This window comes from Danio rerio, chromosome 24 (genome assembly GCF_049306965.1).
Source record: "Danio rerio strain Tuebingen ecotype United States chromosome 24, GRCz12tu, whole genome shotgun sequence".
NCBI lineage: Eukaryota > Metazoa > Chordata > Actinopteri > Cypriniformes > Danionidae > Danio > Danio rerio.
Window position 1 is genome coordinate 12,222,341 of NC_133199.1, and position 19,073 is coordinate 12,241,413.

At 30.8% G+C, this 19,073-nt stretch overlaps 2 long non-coding RNA genes across 3 annotated transcripts; one reads left to right on the plus strand and one right to left on the minus strand.

The window, feature by feature from the left end:
• Positions 1-1,563: 1,563 nt before the first annotated feature.
• LOC137489282 (uncharacterized) lies at positions 1,564-18,032 on the plus strand. 2 transcript variants are annotated; one of them, XR_011008687.2, is made up of 6 exons: positions 1,564-2,445; positions 14,452-14,933; positions 15,037-15,158; positions 15,532-15,646; positions 16,321-16,432; positions 17,375-18,032. It is a non-coding gene; the product is annotated as an uncharacterized lncRNA (long non-coding RNA). The 2 variants fall into 2 exon arrangements; XR_012399731.1 differs by having other exon boundaries at positions 2,056-2,207; positions 14,874-14,933.
• Positions 3,725-6,511, minus strand: LOC137489215 (uncharacterized). The gene is made up of 5 exons (XR_011008594.2): positions 6,397-6,511; positions 5,242-5,347; positions 5,047-5,117; positions 4,140-4,327; positions 3,725-3,976 (listed from the first exon to the last, which is right to left on the minus strand). It is a non-coding gene; the product is annotated as an uncharacterized lncRNA (long non-coding RNA).
• Positions 18,033-19,073: the final 1,041 nt, after the last annotated feature.

Genomic DNA, 19,073 nt, shown 5'->3' on the forward strand with positions numbered 1-19,073 from the left:
AAAGACACAAAGGAAACTTCTTCCTTTGTATTAGGGAACTCTGCTTAAGTCCACTTACAGCCTTGAATGTGTTTAACACATTTTCCAATCACTACCCATTCAATGTTATGATGTCTGATAGGACTGATATTTATTGAATGATAGTTTGTGTCTCACATCTTAAAGTTTGCCCACCACACTCAGGGACAGAACAGGACACACAAACCAGTGAGGAGCCCAGGGCAGAACTGAAAGCAACAGGCTTCAGGGGCCGCACCCTGTGGTGAAGACTCCCTTTTCTTTTTTGTTTTTCTCCCCCCATCCTCCCCTCACTGTTTTATAGGTGTCATAACTTTAAGATTAGGAGACAGAAAATACACAACACTATACGATCACCAACTTAACACAACCACTATACGATCACCTGAATAACTAGACACACAAACTATGATCATACAAGTCTATGCATGAATACTGCTGGTCTGCTGTTTCCTTGTTTTCTTGTGTGCAGGTAAACACAAACACTGCATCTTCTCAGAAACACTCTGAACCAGAGCATCACTACGGAGATCCATGAATGACAGAAAGTCATCAGATCAACTCTGTGCTGGAGAAGAACCACAAGAAACACACCTCACAAAAGACTGAACACTATTCACAAGCCATGGACTTTCAGAAGATCTGCAGTTTAACTACATGATTTTTGTGTCATTATGTAGGATTTATGACATTACAACTGATTGTCATAAACGTGTGAACAGTTTTGAAATCTACACTTACATCTACGTAGATATTGAAATGACACAGAATAAGTTAAATGTGCCTGTAACTTTTTTCAAGTTACATGACTAGAAGATGGGGCCTCTGTTATCAAACAGAAGCCATTGAATGGTTTTAGAAAAGCTTACAAATTTATATTTTTTTTGTGAGAGTTTTTAAATAACTCTCAAAGGGGGAACTGTGGAAATATAAATTTATATCATCTAATTTCAAATTAACAATAATCTACGTATAACTAAAAAGTTATATTCTCTGGTTTTTAATTATATAATTTCATTAACATCCCAGCTAGGAAGGACATTAACCTCTTGTCTTTCTGACTACAGACTAAGCCAAAGTGATGCAATTATCAGTTTCACAGCACGGGGTGTCTATTGTTTACTCTTTTCAATCAAATGGTCAGGAGGTTTTGTCCCCAGAACATGATGAGATTAGACCTGAGAAGCAGTTTACCCTGCCGACCACAACCCTTAATTTGCATGCTTTGTTTAGCCATATCCCCTCCTCCTAAGAACACAATATAGCCATGAAATCTTTGTCTCAATTCAGACTAATTCAGACTTGTGTGAGACTTGTGAGAGACTTGTGAAAGAACTTGCAGACTGCGGACCTCTAGTAGGCTCTTGCAGACACATTGGACATCTTGAAGACGCTATATGACTGCAGATTAACCAACACGTCTCAATAAAGGAATTCTGCTTGTTTCGAGTCTCCTGGACTGGGTTCTCTTCTTTTTCACTCATTTATTTATTTTTTTACAACACCGTCAACCACTGGAGGTCAGAATCTCCCCTATCGGCAAAGCACACTTAAAATTAGACATGATATCTATAAACAAACCACAGATTTAAGTTTGGAAGAACTACATTCTCGCATGAAAAACTGTTAAAACTTCATTTCGTGACATATTTAACACAATATTTATGATATGATCTGGCTTTTCTCATCCGCCATTATATTTGCTTGTTGGTGTGAAATGAACTCTGGGAGAAAAAAACATTAATTCTCAAAACACTTCAAGCGAACCTTATTCTTATTGTTAAAATCTTATATGATAAAGATATATGTAATATATTCGCTGGTAAAGTAAAAAAAAATACTATTTTATCAATATCACGTTTGCACTGGTTCGATTCATCACTCAAACGACACCGAATCGGATTGAACCGTTTGCTCGGGAATTATTTTATCACACGTGTTCACAAGCACATTCAGCAATATGTGTATAAATGTGTGTGGCCAAGCAGTATAACGAAATAGTAATGATTCATTGTTGTGTCACAATAATATACAAAAAGGAATCGGTTTTAGGCGGATTCGACTCTTTACTGTTCTAAGGAGCCGATTCATAGAACCGAGCCGACTCGATTCGACCTTCACCAGGCAAGCAACGGCTTTCCTAATTTGAAATCAACCTGTCGCCTTTTCTTCCAGTGAATTCATCCTCGGTAAGTGTTTAAAAGTCGAATTCTGTTCGTTAAATGATTGTTTTGTGTATATTTCCGTGTAGTGTGTGTGTGTAATTTAAAATAATTAACCAAGTTTCTTTAGTTGTAGGTACTTATGTCACGTTATTCGACGCCAGACCGTGTTTGTAGTGTTTGCGAGGTATTAACGTTAGATAACATACAGTGAATTTATCTTGAGTGAGTTTTTGACCATAGTAACGTTACCTGAAAAAAAAACGTAACTTTTACTTGGTTAACTGCATTAATGTATTCTCTATTTCAGCACAACACTGCCCAGATAGCAAAATACACTCGGGCCAGTTCCGGCTAGATTGTCGCCTGCCGGAGACTTACCCCTCGGCCCAACTCCGGCTGCCGGACTCGGGCCGGATGCCTGTGGACTCACTGCCCGATTCCGGCCCGAATCAATCGGGCCAGATGCGGCGGCCGTAAGCGAGCCGACGCTGCGCATCCGCGCCGGAATCGGCGCGAGGGTAATGTGCGCTGCGGCCCGGAGCTGGCGCGACTCCGTATTTATACACCTTATAAAACCTTTTGGTATTACATTTTGTACTTGATATATGGTATTACAACCATTTGAATTTATATAACAGCAAACACAGGCTATAATGTAAACACAAAGTGTAAGCACTGCGTTTAACCTTTAAATAAAGTGCAAACTGCATACATATTCTGTAACGAAAATAATCAGACAAATGACAAAATAAATAAATGTTAAACGTTTATTGATTGCAAGAAAAAAATAGTACTAAAATTTTATAAACAATTTTGTAGTGCACAAGAATATCAATATAAAAACAACAATAAAACAACACAATAAAGACACACAGAAAGATTTACACAAAAAATCTAAAAACTACACACAAACACAATGTTTTTAAAACAACCCTGTTTTCCCAATAGACTTGAATTAAAAATTTGTACAAACAGCTAAATTTTATATAAACCTAAAAATAGAAACCAATTTAAGATATAGCAAGAAACATCTTAAAAATACCAAAGACAATCCGTAAAACATACTTTTTAAAAGTCAAACTTGTAAAAAGTACTGCAGAATTCTGAAGAAACATCTTGAAACATTTTTTAATAAAACATTAAAATAATAATAAACACATATCTATCTATCTATCTATCTATCTATCTATCTATCTATCTATCTATCTATCTATCTATCTATCTATCTATCTATATATATATATATATATATATATATATATATATATATATATATATAATTGCAGAAGTATAAAGTCAAACTTATTTTTAAATAAACTTGAACAAAATAAATTGCACAAACAGCAAGACATGAGTGAGATGATTATACATTTCATATAAATACACGTCTTGTGCAATTTTATACTTACAATTTTATTTGTATTACGTTTATTAAAAATGTCTCAAGATGTTTCTTCAGAATTTGGCGCACACACACACACACATACCATACATATATACACACACACACACACACACACACACACACACACACACACACACACACACACACACATATACATATATATATAAATGCAAATGAAAGAAACAAATTGTTCAAGTATCAAGGAACATCCTAATACACTTAAATTGTTGTTTAAAAAATAAAACAAAATAGTGATGTAGACATTTGACACATTAGCTTTCTCTTCTTTCTTCCTCCATCCCTGTCAAGGGCAAGTTGTAGCTACCTTGTAATGCATTTTTCCACTTCTTTATCAGTGGCGTGGTATGGACATTTGTCCTCACTCCATCTGTGATTAAAAGATAAACAGATAATTAGTAGTGAACAAGTACTAATGTAAAAAAAAAGAAAAAATTAGGAAAAAAGTAGGCTACCTACGAAGCAAAAAAAAAACAATAAAAAAAACAAAATAAACTTAAAACACTTTGAAATTAGCAAGAGCTTGAACTTACCAGTTTCTTCATTTGTTCGGGCTGCTCCTTTAGTTGATTTTCAAGCTTTTCCAAATCAAATTGGCCAAAGGAAGGTCAAATGTGTTTACATCTGGAATTTCATCATGTCTGTTTTGGTTTTGTGAGAATCAGGCCCAACTGCTGCTTTATGACTCTGTTGCATGATTTTAAAACTGCAGTCAGTCGTGCTAAAAAAGAAAAATAACAGATTAGTATAAATCAACCTGTAGCTTATTCTCATACAACTTCTGTAAATACAACAGTGGGATAGACACTGCTGATATTCTCTAGTTGATCTTTACTTTCTAGCTGCATTACACCTTAACAAATTTAGTGATGTCTTCAATTATTACAAAGACATCACGAGATGTCTTTTTTTTCCCAATTTCTGTTTAACGGAGAGTTAAACATTTTTTTCCACACATTTCTAAACATATTAGTTTTAGTAACTCATTTCTAATAACTGATTTATTTTATCTTTGCCATGATGGCAGTAAATAATATTTGACTAGATATTTTTAAGACACTTCTATACACCTTAAAGTGACATTTAAAGGCTTAACTAGGTTAATCAAGTTAACTAGTCAAGTTAAGGTAATTAGGCAAGTTATTTTATAACAATGGTTTGTTCTGAAGACTTAAGGGGCTAATAATTTTGACCTTAAAATGGTTCATAAAAAAATTTAAACAGCTTTTTATTCTAGCCGAAATAAAACATAAGTCTTTCTCCAAAAGAAAAAATATTATCAGACATACTGTGAAAATGTTCTTGGAACATTTTTGGACACGCCTGGTGTACTGGAATGTACAGTATCTGTGCATTTTGATTTTGGTCTTAAGATTTCTGCCATAGTCATTGATGGTGATGGTACTTGTGGTGCTGCATTGATTTCTGAAATCTTCATACCTGCCTTTTATCCAGCCTCTTTGTTCCAAGTAATTTTTCTTCATCACGGTATAGATGTGTCTATACTGTCCCTTGATCAGATACATTTACAAAACAAAACATCACTTTAGTATAGTGCCAGGGCAAAACTCACAGGTTGTAATAGATCAATGACATAATGTTGACAGTATGTGTTTAAAATAATTGCAAACAAACCTGTTCTGTCTTTAGATGTATGACAGGCGATCATCATCCTTATCTGTCTACTAGTCAGAAATCACAGTTGCGTGTGGATGTTTGAGTCGAGCTTCCTCATATGCATCTATAATAAAACATCACATTGTTGTTAACCTCCCGTAAATAAAAGTTCAAAACCTGAAATACTATCAAAGTTAATTAATGCATATAATACCTATAGTGTAAATAATCAGTACACTGAAGGTTGCACAAGATTTATTCGGAGATTCATGCAGAGTGACAGCCTTATGAATCTGAGACATAGATTTGTAAGATGGTCAAGCACATGCATTATTCTGTACCCATGAAGATTAACCTACCATTGTGAAAAATGTTTGATGATGATAGCCAATAACAATAAACCATTTCAGCTGTTTGTGAAGCAATTAGTAATGTAATGTCTGAAAAGCTCAATCTATGTTGAAAATGTATCAGCAGTTTACAGCTTATAATGGACTTTTAGCACACAACTATAACATGCCTATTCACGTTCAAAAGAGTGTGCCATTGACTTCTTTGGTCGTGATGTGCTGCAAAATGATCTCACTAACCTTTGTTAAACAAGAACAATAAGACTTAACCAACAAATATTGTTACCCATTCATTTAAATCAGAATTTATCACTGTCAATAACATAAAAAACAAAAAAAAAAACATCCAAATCTGCTTTAAGACGTTCAGTTTTACATTAACTGACCATTACAGCTTGAACAAAAGATATAATTGATTCACATAGGCTAACACAGATGAATTAAAGTGCATAGTAATATATTTCTCTTGGATAATTTAAAGAGAATAGTAAACAGTCGAGTTTCGATCATTTTTCGTGACCAACTGCATAAACAAGATAAACAATAATATTTTATTAATCCAAAACGATTAGTTTTTATTTACACATAATCACAGAATTAATACTGTTGGATAAGTATACGCCTGTACAATGATTTTTTCAACATCCACGGTACTTTATAATGTTAAATCAGGAAAAAAACACGTTTTGCCATGTTAGTCAATGGATTCGTCTACAGAAACTTTCTTATAGAAGTAAAGTTGGTTTTATATTCGCACATTCCGACCTCTGCGTTCAATAAGTTTGTTAATCAGCAAGTAAAGAATCCAAATTCAATTATTTACCGTTGTAGTCGATTGTGAGCAAAATGTACACCACACTTTTCTGTCAAACTCGGCGTTTTAAAGGAGTAGAAAAACACGCTTACCTCTATGAAGGAGGTGACGTCATCGCTTTTTTGAGGGACCGTCTACAAACTACCAGTTTGTAAAATCAAGCTGCTAACGTTCACTGTCTATAGTAAGCCTACTAAATCTTAATAAAATAATCTGCAAACAATATATCACAGACATGTTTATGTATACATTATATTAAAAAAATTTAAAAACATAAAACTTTTAGAATAGACTTAGTAATTTAGAATAGTATATTAGTATAGAATGGTAATTTTATACACTGATTTTTGAGTTATGATTAATGTATATACACTTTACACAAGTATACATGTTCATGTGTAATATGAATAACTATATATGTTTTTTCCCCTCTTCTTTTTCCTAATTATTTACAGATTGTACGCAAGCAAAAGATGGCCAGATTGAGACTTGTGAACTTCACCACTGGCTCCCTCCTTTAAAATGTCACTCTGCTGAAGTACATGTGAATAAAAAAACTATTTTCAAGACAGCAAATAACAGTGTCATGAAATGAGTTCAGCTCATGTGGACGAAAAGAGTCCAAAATGAGAATCTATGCATTTGGGGATTTACAATGCTATTATTCACTTTGGAATGTTTTTTTTTTTACTTGCATGTACTTGCTCAATATTTTTATACATAATTGCCACATATTACATAGTAATGTAATAAGTTGTACTATCATTACATATTAAGTGAGATTCTTGCCAATGTTTGTTTCATGTCCCATGTGTCAATATAGAGCTGCAATAGGAAGACCAGCAGACCTTTTGTGATTTGTGTTTGTAATCAATGAAATTGCATGATAAAATGATGAAATAGGAGATGTAATGGATTTATTCTTAAATTATCATTGTGTATGAAGTGTGCTTTTTAAATAAACTTGTTTTGAAATGCAAGAAAAATACTATAAAAATATGCTTATAAATATTCTTATAAATTCATATACAAGATATATTTATGAAAAGCTACTTGTGAGTGATAGATAATATAACTATTGATGTCTGATATTAATTTATTGATCCTACAATAATTGTAAAGCAAGATATTAGGATATCTGCATTTACCATGAAAAAAACAAACTGGAAAATATGCTTACAATTATCAATATAATTTTTTTTACAAAATAAATTTATGAAAAGCTACTTGTGAGTCATAGATAATATTATTACTGATGGCTGGATTTTTAATTTCTTTATCCTACATTTATTTCACAACAAGATATTAAGATATTTAGATTCATAAAAAACACTACAGAAATTATGCTTATAAATATTAATATTAATTCATATCTAACATACATTTATTAAACGGTGCTTGTGAGTGATAGACAATAGTATTACTGATGTCCGATGTTCATTTGCTGACCCTACAATGATTGTGAAACAAGATATCAGGATGTTTACATTCACAATGAAACACACACTACAGAAATTATGTGCATAAATAAAGCATATTAATTAATGTACAGGATATATTTATGAAAAGGTCCTTGTGAGTTATAGATAATATTATTAACGATGTCTGATTTTAATTTGTTGCTCCTACAACATTTGGACATTAGGAAATTAAGATTTTTACATTTACAATGAAAAACACACACTACAGAAATTATGTGCACATAAAAATGAATATAAATTAATGCAAACCATATATTTATTAAAATGTGCTTGTTGGTGATAGACAATATAATTATTGATGCCTGATGTTTATTTGCTGACCCTACAATGATTTTGAAACAAGATATTTACATATTTACAATAATTAAAACACACTGCAGAAATTATGCACACAAATTTTAATATACATTATATATTTATGAAAAGCTTCTTGTGAGTGATAGACAATATTACTGCTGATGTCTGATATTAGTTTGTTGACGCTACAATTATAGTGAAACAAGATATTAGGATATTTACATTTATGAAAAAAACACACAACAGCAATTATGATCATATATATTAATGAATTTTTTTTACACCATATATTTCTCTAAAAGTACTTGTGAGTGATAGATAATATTATGACTGATGTCTGATATTAATTTCTTTATCCTACAATGATTACACAACAAGATATTAAGACATATGTGTTTACTATAAAAAACATATGCTGTGGAAAATATGCTTATAATTATCAATATAAATTTATTTACAACATATATTTATGAAAAGCTTCTTGTGAGTGATAGACAATATTACTGCTGATGTCTGATAATGGTTTGTTGATGCTACAATTATTGTGAAACAAGATATTTACATTCACACTGAAAAACACACTACAGTAAATATTCACACAAATATTTATATAATTTTTTTCTGACATATATTTCTCAAAAGGTACTTGTGAGTGATAGATAATATTATTACTGATGTCTGAAAGCAATTTGTTGATCCTACAATGATTGGACATTAAGAAGTTAAGTTATTTACATTCACTGTGAAAATCATACACTAAAAAAACATGGTCGTAAATTTTCATTTAAATTATTTTACACCATATATTTCTCCACAAATTTCTGTAAGTTATAGACAATACTATTACTGATGTCTGATGTTAATTTGTTGATCCTACAATGATTGTAAAACAAGATATTAAGATATTTACATTCACTGAAAAAAATAAACTACTGATATTATGATCACAAATAGTTATATAAATTCATTTACAACATATAAACATATATAAAAAGGTACTTGTAAGTGATAGACAATATGATAACCGATGACTAATTTTAATATGTTGATGCTACAATGATTGGACACTGTATGTGTTGTTCATTGTTTTAACTGTTTTGTTACATTGTAATTACAACTATAGGTTCATATTTTGCTAATTGTAGAAACATGTACTTGTGACTGATAGACAATATTATTACTGATGGCTGATTTTAATTTGTTGATCCTACAATGATTGGACAACGAGCTATTAACATTTAAATTCACTGTGAAAAACACACACTACAGAAATTATGTGCATACATATTAATATTAGTTAATGTAGACCATATATTTCTCAAAAATTACTTGTGAGTGATAGACAATATTACTGCTGATGGCTGATTTTAATTTGTTAATCCTACAATGATTGTGGAACAAAATATTAAGATATCTGTGTTTACTATAAAAAACATATGCTGTGGAAAATATGCTTATAATTATCAATATAAATTTATTTGCAAGATATATTTATGAAAAGCTTCTTGTGAGTGATAGACAGTATTACTGCTGATGTCTGATAATAGTTTGTTAATGCTACAATTATTGTGAAACACGATATTAAGATATCAACGTTTACCATGAAAAATATGTACTGTAGAAAATATGCTTATAAATAATAATATAAATTTGTTTACAACATGTATTTGTATAAGGCTACTTGTGAGTGATAGGGGATATTATGACTGATGTCTGATGTTAATTTGTTGATGCTACAGTGATTGGGCAACAAGATATTAAGATATTTACATTGACTGTGATGAAACACACTACAGAAATTATGCTTATAAATATGAATATAAATTCATTTACAATACAACATATAGTTGTGAAAATGTACTTGAGAGTAATAGATAATATACTTATTGATGTCTGATTTTAATTTGTTAATATAATGATTTTGAAAAAAAAAAAAAAAAAACTCTAGAAAATATGCTTTAAAAGTTCACCATAATAATTGCTGTGCACATTAGTAAAATAATTGATGTGAGTACAACATAAAATGAAGACTCATGTGGGAAATAATTTTGCTTAAACTAATATATTTTAAAGTACTTTTTTACACCTGTAAATGTATAGAAGATTGATTATAGGCAAACTTAAATAATACGAGAAAAATATTTAAATAACTAAATATTATCAGTAAAACAATTGATGTCACCACAACATGAAGATTGATGTGGGAAAAATTGGTTAAATTACAATGTATAAAAAACATAATTTTATATTTTTAAATAAAAAGATTAAATACATGCTGTGGTTGTAAGCAAACTTGAAAAAATACAAAATAATATTGAAAGAGATGTTATTAGTAAAAGAAATGATGAGTACACTAGAACATGTAGACAAATGCTGCAAAAATTATGCTAATAAAAAATATTTTTATTAAGTCATTCATTCATTTTCTTTTCAGCTTAGTTTTTATTAATCGGGGGTCGCCACAGCGGAATGAACCGCCAACTTATCCAGCAAGATTTTATGCAGCGGATGCCCTTCCAGCCACAACCCATCTCTGGGAAACTATTTTATATATATTTAAAAAAAAAAAAAAACATTAATGACTTTGACTTTAGGCTAACATAAAAAGTGACAAAAATACTTATAATATTCTTAAAATAAGTTATACAAGTACAACAAGAATAAAGATTCATGTTTGAAATCAATACCACCATTACCACCACCATTGAAATATTATTTTACTATTGTGCACAACAATTATTAAGGTGGACTTTTAAAGCATATTTTCTATATTGTTTTTTTTTTATTGTAAAATATATTAATATCTTGTTTCAAAATCATTGTAGGATTAACAAATTAAAATCAGACATCAATAAGTATATTATCTATTACTCTCAAGTACATTTTCACAACTATATGTTGTAAATGAATTTATTCTCATATTTATAAGCATAATTTCTGTAGTGTTTTTCATCACAGTGAATGTAAATATCTTAATATTTTGTTGCCCAATCACTGTAGCATCAACAATTGAACATCAAACATCAGTTATGATATCCCCTATCACTCACAAGTAGCCTTATATAAATACGTGTTGCAAACAATTTAATTTTAATTTTTATAAGCATATTTTCTACAGTACATATTTTTCATGGTAAACGTTGATATCTTAATATCTTGTTTCACAATAATTTTAGTGTCAACAAACTATTATCAGACATCAGCAGTAATATTGTCTATCACTCACAAGAAGCTTTTCATAAATATATGTTGTAAATAAATTATATTGATAATTATAAGCATATTTTCCACAGCATGTTTTTTATAGTAAACGCAGATGTCTTAATATGCTGTTGTGAAATCAGTGTAGGATAAAGAAATAAATATCAGACATCAGTCATAATGTTATCTATCACTCACAAGTACTTTTAGAGAAATATATGGTGTAAAAAAAAATCATTAATATTTATGATCATAATTGCTGTAGTGTGTCTTTTTCATAAATGTAAATATCTTAATATCTTGTTTGTAGCGTCAACAAACTATTATCAGACATCAGCAGTAATATTGTCTATCACTCACAAGCACCGTTTAATAAATGTATGTTAGATATGAATTAATATTAATATTTATAAGCATAATTTCTGTAGTGTTTTTTATGAATCTAAATATCTTAATATCTTGTTGTGAAATAAATGTAGGATAAAGAAATTAAAAATCCAGCCATCAGTAATAATATTATCTATGACTCACAAGTAGCTTTTCATAAATTTATTTTGTAAAAAAAAAACTATATTGATAATTATAAGCATTTTTTCCTCAGTTTTTTTTTTATGGTAAATGCAGATATCCTAATATCTTGCTTTACAATTATTGTAGGATCAATAAATTAATATCAGACATCAATAATTATATTATCTATCACTCACAAGTACATTTTCATAAATATATGTTGAGAAATAATTTATATTAATATTTGTTTGCATATTTTCTGTAGTGTTTTTCATTGTGGATGTAGATGTCTAAATTTCTTTAAGTCCAACCATTGTAGCATCAACAAATTAATATTAGGCATCAGTAATAATATTGTGTATAACTCATAAGTAGCTTTTCATAAATATATCTTGTAAATAAATTTATATTGATAATTCTAATCATATTTTCTACAGTATGTTTTTCATGTTAAACACAGATATCGTAATATCTTGTTGTTCAATCATTTTAGGATTAACAAATTAATATCAGACATCAGTCATAATATCCCCTATCACTCACGAGCACTTTTTGAGAAAAATATGGTGTGAAATTTTTTATTAATATTTGTGAGCATAATTTCTGTAGTGTGTTTTTCATGAATGTAAATATCTTAATATTTTGTTGTGAAATAATTGTAGCATCAACAAATTAATATCAGACATCTGTAATAATAATATCTATCACTCACAAGTAAGTTTGGAGAAATATATGTTCTACAATAGTTTATAGTAATATTTTAGAGCATAATTTCTGTAGTGTTTGTTTTTCATTGTGTATGTAAATGTGTAATTTTTTTTGTTGTCCAATCATTGTAGGATCAACAAATTATAATGATCATAATAAATGCACACTATTTATGATATAATGATAGTTTAATGTACAACAACATGTCATAAACAGAAAAAACAGAAATGACAGTGTTACAATATTTAGTTAAGACAATGGGTAAGACCCTCTAAGGAAAACAGCAAGGCACAGGTTGCATGCATGTTCTGCAGGGTCCACAGATGTTGATGTGCACAGGCCATGATTTCAAAACCTATTTAAACAAATCAAATGACAAGGTTACATACAAATCAGAAACATAAAAAATTTGTGTGTATGTATATATATATATATATATATATATATATATATATATATATATATATATATATATATATATATATATATATATATATATATATATAAAATTACATGAAATATATTAATCAATAAAAACATGTCATTGTAATGCAAAATGTAAGTGATGTGTACCGTTATAGTAGTTGGCTGAATTCCTTTTGTTCGTTTTTCAACAACCTGAGAACTTGTGACACAATCCCTTTGTTGTTTTTCACGCGATATTAAATATTCGGTCTGAAATCTCATGCAAGTAACACTTCAAACAACACTAGCATGATTTCTTTGACCATGAACGCTGTTGTAGTTTGATAATAGTTGTCTGCTAGTGTGATTTCGCTATTTGGAATTTGCAAACAATAGTTTTCTAATATTTTATTAGGGGAGCGTAAGTGCGAATGTGCAAATATAAAACCAACTTTACTTCTATAACTTTCTTTAACGCAAAGTTAGCATACACACAAATTCGTTTCATGTTTCTTTAAAATAATTAAAATAGTTTTCAGTTACTACACACGTTACAATCTAACATTGTGTAAAAGGAAAAGGAACTTTCAGACGTGTTTGTAACTGTTAGCGTTAGCATACATTAGCTCCAGTCGTGTTACATTTCGTATCAAACGTATCAAACATTTCGTATCAAATTGTTTTAAATTACTAAACGCTGTTACAACCAAACACTGTGGAAATGTTTTAAGCTCTAAATTCGCTAATTATACAGTACACAAGCAGTAAAAAGCTTACCTTTCTGACCGGAATCCACGTAAAATCTTTGAAAAACCAAACTTCTTCTTCTTGTGATCTTCGTGCCATGGTGGTTGACAACCAGCTTTTTGGAGCATTACCGCCACCGTCTGGATTGGAGTTTGGATCATGAGTTTAGTCACGCATGTGTTTATTATGAAACCAACTTCTGCTTTAAAAAAAAAACAGTCAGCACAGGAGCGTGCTATCTCAAAAATAAGCGAATTTTACATAGTTTTTCTCTAGATGACATGTATAATCTATTTATAAATAATATTGTTTTTTTTGCGTCTAAACATTGCGACCATCCACACTAATTATTCTTTTTTTTTCATTTTCTTTTTTTGCTATCGTACCATGAATATTTTCTCAAATTATCATTAAACGTGGAGCTAAGAGATTACTAGATAAAATAAGAACTTAATCAGTTGCCATCAGCCGAGTCCTTGCCAGAAGCGGCCAGGACTCTACAGACAGACTCGGGCCGGATATGGTTGACCGGAATCGGGCCAGTGCTTTACAGCCACATCACAACCGCATGTGCGCGAGCGAGCTGCGGGCCGCACTCGGCCCGGATAACACTCGCCGATGCCGAGTCTGAGCCGGAGGCGCCGGAGGGCAGCCGAGCTCGGGCCGATTACTGCCTGCTATCTGGGTGAGATGAAGGCAAAGTCATAATGAAAAGTTAAACGTTTAACGTTAAGGAAAGCTCTGGTCTTCATGTGGTCATTTTGACTAAGTTATCATTATGGTTAAATTTGTTAAATGTAAGTTAACTTAGTTATTCAAACTAAACTCCCAATGAAACAAGTCTAAACTGTTTTATTAAATTGAGCTGATAATAAAATTCAGTTGATGTCTTTTAAGCTAACGTTAATATTAACATAATTCATATTAATTGTCTATTTCTCACTGGTTAATGAGCTTATTGTATAACGTTAGTGTGTCATTAATTGTACATTTTATTTTTGGTGTTTCAGGTGTAGGGAATGATTTGTATACAAATTTATTTGAACCCCATACAGATTGGTAGGGTTGTACCATAGATTTAGATTATTAAATGTTAAAAGTCTTATTTTACTCTTATTATATTTATCTTTTTTGCAGCTACAGCAATTGATGTTGAAAAACTGATGCTACCAATCACTCCTCACTTGATTATTCAAGGTAATGTTGATGTCTTCCTCATTTTGATTAGATTTTGAAATGTCAAGCTGTTCACAGATTTGTTGTGAGGAGTTTCATGTACAACCTCTTTTTCTTCTTCCAGTAGCGACGCAGTGGCACAGTAGCTAGTGCTGTCGCCTCACAGCAAGAAGGTTGCTGGTTCGAGCCTCGGCTGGGTCAGTTGGCTGAATACAATGGCATAATGATTCTGCTTGCTCACAGGAGGTACTTGATTTAGTTTTCCTCAAGTGATACATCAGTTTTTATGAGTAATGAGTGACACTTCAATTGAAGGGACAGTTTACCCAAAAAAGAAAATAATAGCATCTTTGGCATTCTCCACTTGTTTCAAAATAGTTTTTTTTTGTTCCATTAAACACAAACTCATATTTTTTTAAAGAAATTTGGTTCTAATATGGATGTCAATAGTTACTGGTTTCTAACATTCTTCAAAATATCTGCTTTAGTGTTCAACAGAAATTTTAATGGATTTAAAACACATGGAGTAATGGTGGCAGAAAAGTAAACTATCCTTTTAAATATTTTATTCTGAGACTTATTTATATGTGTCTTGTCTTTTGCCATATTGTCTTTCTAGCTCAGATTGTGATGGACCTGGAATGTGACACCAGTTACTCTTAAGTCAAGAACCAAATAAAGCACAGATGTGGAGGGATCTGCAACTAAACTAACTGGAGGAAAGGAACCTTTAGGTAAAAACACATGCTTTATTTAGATTTGAAGTATTTTATTTGGCATAGAGTATTATTTTTTTATTGTTATTCTAATTTTATGTTATGTATATACTGAATATAAGTCATTTAAATTTCACAAATGATTGAATATAAAATATCATCTAGATGTCTTATTTTTCATTGTCTTAAACAGGGGTGCTCAACCCTGTTCCTGGAGATCAACCTTTCTGCAGAGTTTAGCTCCAACCCTGATTAAACGCAACTAAACAAACTAAATAGTATCTGAAGGAGCACTTGGTAATTAAAGACAGGTGTTCTTGATCAAGGTTGCAGGTGAGCTCTGTGAAAAGGTAGATCTCCAGGAACAGGGTTGAGCACCCCTGATCTAAATGCTCAAAAATGCTGTTTCCGAGGCAAGGTTGGATGTAGTTCAGAAATAGATTCATTAGGATCAATGATTAAAGTAAACATTTACTTCTCTCTGTAGACCAACATGCTTAGTATCCCACACATTTTAATAATAATAATAATAATAATAATAATAATAATTTATTTTGATTACTTTTACATCTATATATGGTCAAGCAAGTATTTAATAAATAAAATTATTTTAAACCACTTGACTTAACCAATGACTCTAGCTGCTGGGAAAAAACATGTAAAATAACAGATTTTTTTTTTTTTTTTTACAGTGTGGGTGAACATTCTACCTTGATGTCCAACAAAGGCTGCACAAGAGCACATTTGATGGCACATATTCTGTCCTGTCTACATCTCTGACAACCTGGAAGTGCTTCGACATCAGTGAGTAATAAATCTTCATATTATCATGCATTAAGGATTTCTGTAAGCCTATTTTTAATGTTAGTTTGTAATCAGCAGTGACTGTTTTAAAAAAATTGGTATTTAAATTATTCTTAACGTTTTACTGATGCTGTGCACAGTAACATCATGATGATTTAATTTTTTAAGGAAATGTCACTGGTGAGGTGTAATAATATTTATTTGTCTCACTGACATGCCATCACTGCATATTGAAATACAGTAATATGAATTGACCGCAGAATATTTCCACAAACATTTCATGTAATAGACTGCTTGACTACTCTTCAGTTCTCTGCTCAACTTTAACACATTTGATCGTGTTGCTGCGCCTCTCGGCAGATTTTGCCAAAATTTAATGCTAAGTGATTACTTTGTTTTATGCGAACCAAATGTCAGTAAATTATCATTAGCATATATATTTTTTTAAATCACCCACGGCTTTCATGTTCTCTTACGTAATCTTGTCTGTAAGTTAGAAGTAGATTTTCACATGTTAAAAGCTTAAAAGTACTGGATTAACATTAGTCACGTTAAATTATATTATTTTATTTATTTATTTTAAATATGTAGCCTCTTAAGGTCAGAATGAACTGTGTTCACCCCTCTTAAATTCGTGGAAGCGCTAGTGTGGTCATGGAATCAGATATTCAAGCTATACTGAGTCAGACATTAAGTTAAGATGAGACTTTATTTTTTATATACCTGTGTAGACACTTGACTAGTGTTGACTGATCTTTTCCCCATTAACGTTAGTGTAATTGTAAATAGACAACAATCTGTATTTTGCCAACAAAAACGATAAAAAACAGTGTTTTATATATATGAAACAGCAGTGCGGTGTTTGGTTTCTAAATGAATCAAATAATTTGAGGCATGATTAGTTTTTACTCCAGTGATTGATTTTGCTTGTCATTTTTGCAGGATCATCAGAAGTGCTCCTGCCCTTTTTCACTGTCCCTTTTCCACAACATAATTTGGCCTTCATCATTTCCTGTCTTGTAGCAGTATTTTCACCTGTTTTTAAAATTGTAATACTTTTTGATGCATTAATTGTTGACTGGTTTTAATGATCAATTGTTCATTAGTGTTCTGTTGCTTTGTTATATTGAATAATTGCTACTGTTTCAGTAGGGTTTACACAATAAACTTTTATTGTGAAGTAAAAAGTTCAGTTTCTTTATTTTTCTTGTATTTCTTGAACAGTTAAAATAATATTTGTGCAATTTTTGAACATTTTTGCTCATTATAAAGTAGCACTATTAAATACAATAAAATAACATTTAATAACTGTAAAATACTATACAGTAATAATGAAAGTAACGTTAAAATACCGTAGTTCTGCATGGTAAAAATGTACAGTAAAATACTGTTTTCAGTTTTGCAGTATGTGTATCACTACTGTAATTTGTGTTACAGTAAAAAAAGAAAACAGTAAAATGATGTATTACATTTGACAGTAAATGTAATACTAAAGTAATTAGTAATACAGTAATGTTACTGTTTTATGAAATACAGCAGCTACTGGATAATTGTTGCCAGTAACTTACTGTTAATTTAACAAGAAATCGTTTACAGTGTACCTCAAATTTTGTTGTTTTAATTTGTCCAATGTTGTTGAATCATCTCTCTCCACGGGCAAACCTTATCTTCTGATTGAACTGGTCCAATTACATTTACTTTGCTCAAACTATCTAAATTTACTTAAATTCTATACCGCAAGCTAGTGGGTTACATTTAGGACTGTGGAAGAACAACTCACCTTTAAAACTTCATATTAGCTGCCGTTGAGGTTCATAAAAGAAGTGAACTTGGCTGAACCTGCGAGTTGACAAAATTTATAAGTATAATATCCATGACAGTTAACTCGACTGCAACAAACATTTAATTGTGTGCATGAATTTAAGGCCAAAAACACATATGACAGTTTAAACACTTCTCTAAGTTACTTTAAATCTTGAGAAAGCGAGCACTCCACCCCCGGAAAAGGGGTATATGGCTTTTAATTTCAATCAGCCAGCCCTAGGGTTTCCGGTCAACAGTCATCCCATACAAAATCGCTGCGTTTACAATCATCTCTTTTTATGCTTTAGCAGCCAAATGGATACTTAAGTCTATTTAACTGATTATATTTTAATTATATTACAACATCAACGCTGTAAAAGGAACTTTATGAACTTTCATCATTCATCATTTCATCATTCATCATAGTTATCATTGGCTGAAGGACCCTTGGTGATCCTATTGGTTCACTGAAGTTGTAATAGGTATAGTTTGTAGCGCCTGATTAAAATAAAATTATAAATACAGCGAAATCTTGTTTAAATTTATGTAATTTAAAAGTGTTATAACTAAATAAAAAGTATTTTAAATTATGTTTTTTTTATACTGATGTATAACTAAATGTGTTGTGGCATGGAGAATTTCTCTTTCGTGCTATTATTTTACATGGTCTACAATGTGCTGCCACTTCATATGTAAATATATAATTACATAAAAATACATACCTGTTAAAAAAATCACTGTTAAATGATAACTAATTTAACTAGTAGTTACTGATAATAATGTTACTAATATTAGTCTTGTTAAAATCTCAAGTGTGAGAATAAAGTATAAAAAGCAC